This window comes from Aquila chrysaetos, chromosome 3 (assembly GCF_900496995.4).
Source record: "Aquila chrysaetos chrysaetos chromosome 3, bAquChr1.4, whole genome shotgun sequence".
Lineage (NCBI taxonomy): Eukaryota > Metazoa > Chordata > Aves > Accipitriformes > Accipitridae > Aquila > Aquila chrysaetos.
The window spans coordinates 70,077,507-70,081,165 of NC_044006.1; the positions used below are offsets into that span (position 1 = coordinate 70,077,507).

The 3,659-nt window shown below is 40.3% G+C and overlaps 1 long non-coding RNA gene across 1 annotated transcript; it reads left to right on the forward strand.

Annotated features, from left to right (window-relative positions):
- The first annotated feature begins 2,602 nt into the window (after positions 1-2,602).
- Positions 2,603-3,274, forward strand: LOC115339600. Its single transcript, XR_003922774.2, has 2 exons — positions 2,603-2,901; positions 2,978-3,274. It is a non-coding gene; the product is annotated as an uncharacterized LOC115339600 (long non-coding RNA).
- Positions 3,275-3,659: the final 385 nt, after the last annotated feature.

Here is a 3,659-nt window from a genome sequence, read left to right on the forward strand (position 1 = left end):
TCATATTAAAATGATATCAACAAAAAGGATCTAGTTTGTTTCGTTTACTTAAAAAAATTTTATAGATTTATATTTACCTTGTTATCTTTATCTTTTCTTACTCCAAAGAGATTCTGAATAGAGGTGCTATCTCAACTTTAACTATGCTCTTGCAATCTTGTAATCAGTCAAACCATTAATTTATGTTTCTGCTGAAAGCAGGTGAGAATTGACTCATGTATTGCATCCATGTCTTTGCAGGTCTTTAATTTTCAAGAAATATCTGCACTAGCAGTTTTTTCTTAATTTCAGACTCTTCAAAACTCCTGAGCTTCTACAGGAAAGCCAGCGCTCTCAGCACCATACGGGGGTGCTTGATGCCTTGCAGAACTAAGTCCCAGGAGTTCGATCCTGTACACATTGAAGTCGTTGGCCATATCCACATTGACTTCAATGTGGCAACTGGAATCCTGGGGTAGCAGGATTATTTCTCCCACTGAATTACTGGTCCCAGGTTTTAGGATATTTCCCCATTCTGTCATGCACATCCAAAAGTTGTTTATTTGTCCGTGTGTGCTTCTGGCAGTCTGTATTCCTAGATGACCTATTTTTGCAAGAATCAAATGCTTATGACAGCAGGAGGGTTTTATTGGTCCTTGCCGGGTTGGCGTGCTGACACCATTGCAGCGAGAGTGCTCACGGTCAATGACAGTGCAAGTCCTGGCTAAGCAAACTCCTTTCCCGTCGACTCTGCAGAAGTTCCTGTATCAACCACTTACTAGCAGCGTGTACTCGAGAGGATGGGCTCACACAGGCCTGTTTGCTATTAACAGAACCGACTCTGAGGCTAACTAGCAAGCATGGCCAGTGTAGTGATGGAAGAGAGGAGTTGCTGTGCAGAGCACGCTAATAAAGGAACACGGACACCCTCCTTTTGTCCTGTAAACTTGGTACTGAATCACATATAACTCGTGGTTTCCTCCGTAGTTTCATCTTACTCAGCTGAAAATTATAAGGGTGTGACGGATCAGCAGAGGTCAGGTGAGACTGGATGGAAGGGGAGGAGTGGCTCTTATTTAGATTTTTTTTTTCAAACCAAAGTTGGTCACACCTCTAATAGCTAGACTCAGCTGTGTTTTCAAGTAATCTTAATAATAGGTTGCCAGAGTGCTTAGCTTGTTCAATCCATTCAATTACAGCCAGTGCCAAAGTCATAAAATTGAGTGTGGGGTGACGTCTTAATGAACACAGTAATTTGACTCCGAGTACAGCTCTGTACAGCTTCCTCATGTACAGCTTCCTCTTGGATGGAACAGGGCAATCATCAAATAGAGCAAGTATATGTGGCAGGTGAGGACAGAAAATGAGCATTAAAGTGACCATCAGTAAGATCATTTCAGCCATGCAGGTTGAGGAGAGCAGAACTAGCAATACTCAAGCTGGATTAGCTCTTTTTTAAAGTCTCAAAGCGCTGAGAACTTTGTGTTTTTATTCAATATTAAGGCTGGTAACTCCAGCAATATCCGCATGCTGAGGCAGTGTTTTTAATGACTCAGGAAAGAAGCTGCCTACTGAATCACCAATATCCAAACCTGAAGAACCTAAATGATTTTTGGAAATCTGAATATAATTAAGCATAGTCTTGTTCTTTTATTAGGTGTGCAGTAACCACAGATGATGAGATTCCACTTACATAACAGTAAAAAACCTACTTGTTTTAGTTTTCTACCAGAGAATCTGAAATCTGCAACCTGCAATAGTATGTTTACAAGGACCGAGAAAGGGACAAAACAAATAACTAGAAGGAATGTATATATAAAATAACTATACTAAATATGAAGACAACATTTCTGCTCATAAAATTCCTAAACAAGAAGTTGCTAGAAGCTGGGAAAATTTACTGGAGGGCAAACCATGCAAGCTTGTGCTGTTCTTAACCCATTGGCCATCATCAGATACTGGGCTAGCTGGACCTTTGATTTGATCTAGGATGGCTGTCTTCTGCACTCAGCATGTTGCCCATCTTCTCTGAACACCACAAGCAGTTGCATCAGATTAGAGGAATAGACAGTGGGTGACCCAGACTGTTCCAAAAATATTTAATAAAAAAACCCAGGTAAACATTGTGTGAGGACATGACTAATGCAAGAAGAACAGAGGGTAGAAATTCAAGGAGAGGCAAAAATGATTAGTAATAGAAAATATGTATTTCCCAAGATCTTGAATGTAGTAAGAAAGTTCCCCAGGGATGAATGCCATTTAGTTTCTAAAGTAGGCTGAGTAGGAGGTTGGAAAATGCTGTAAAAGAAATGGTCTCACATTTTCATCTGTTAACCTACTAACCTTTTCTTTACAGCATCTGTTACAAGAAGTGCTTTGCAAATAATTTGGCTTTTTCTTATAGCAGAAATTGTTCTGCCCAGATGCTGACTTGTCTGTTTTCCAATCAGAGGTATGCCAGAACATCAGCAGTCATAGGGATTACCCAATATTTGCCTGCCTAAGTGTTGGCAGTAACTGCTGGCAAAGGGGAAACACCTTTTTTGGCTGTGTAGGCTACTTTCATCATATCTACAAAACTGAGAGTAGCTATAGAGGTGTAGAACAGCTATAGAGATCCAGAAAGAAGGACCCTGAGGCCTTCAGCTTAAGCTCCAGTTCTACACTTATGCCTATGTTATTCTGGAGTAGATCCCATTATATCGATCTAATTTTAAACAAGTTTACCTGAAATTTAAGTATTTGGTGTACTAGAGTTGTGCTGTATTCTCTGCTATACTAAATGGATATTGCTATCTTAATTTTGGTGGAATCAGAACACTTTCCAGTGGATGAAGATAGGAAAATAGGAGCTGGATCCAGAACTTTTCACCTCCAAGCTATAAAACTCACCAAGAAAGATGTTCTATTGACTTGCCAATGGTAAGTGTTATCCACATTGAAATGGCAGCTTTTACCATCACAGTGGCGTCAAGCTGACTTAGACCTCTCCTTCCAGTTGGTGATTTCTTCCAGAAGAAGACTAAAGAAGCAATCCAGGCAAACTTTCCCTCTATCTGGTGTGCGTATTATGTGGATAGAGGACTGCAGTCACATTGTGGGTGCTGAATTTAATTATATACACAAAAAATAAGGAAGATCACAGCTGGACTCTGCTAAAATGCTAATTCAAAACTGGCCTCCTGTTAATCTTTTTGCTGGAGTGATTACATAGCTTGGAAGAGCTGAGAAAGGCCATAAGCTTTATAGTTATGACAAATTGCAAAACAGCTGGAAATAAACAGTGGAAAGGGAAGCACTTTGTTGCAATGTCTCTCTTCAATTGCAAGTGAAGCTAACTTGATGGCTTTGGTGCTATTGTCATTCTGACTTACCTTTGATTAATGCATGTAGAATCTCAGGAGCCCTGGAACACTGTTTTATACCTATTTCATAACTGCCTGGATTCCCTTGTTAAGTAATCTGGCTGTGAGCAGTTACAAAGCTGTTCTGCTTCTCTTAACATTTCAGAGGAGAAAGAACTTGGCATTTTCCCATCCTGCACAATAACAGTGGGGGGAGACATACTTCTTGCACCCCGCCTGTTAATTGGGCATTGTCAGAAGGTGCGAAAATTAAAAATGTCCACTGATAACCTCAACAGCTTCTCTGCTAAACATCCCGAGTGCCTCTCCTTCTCT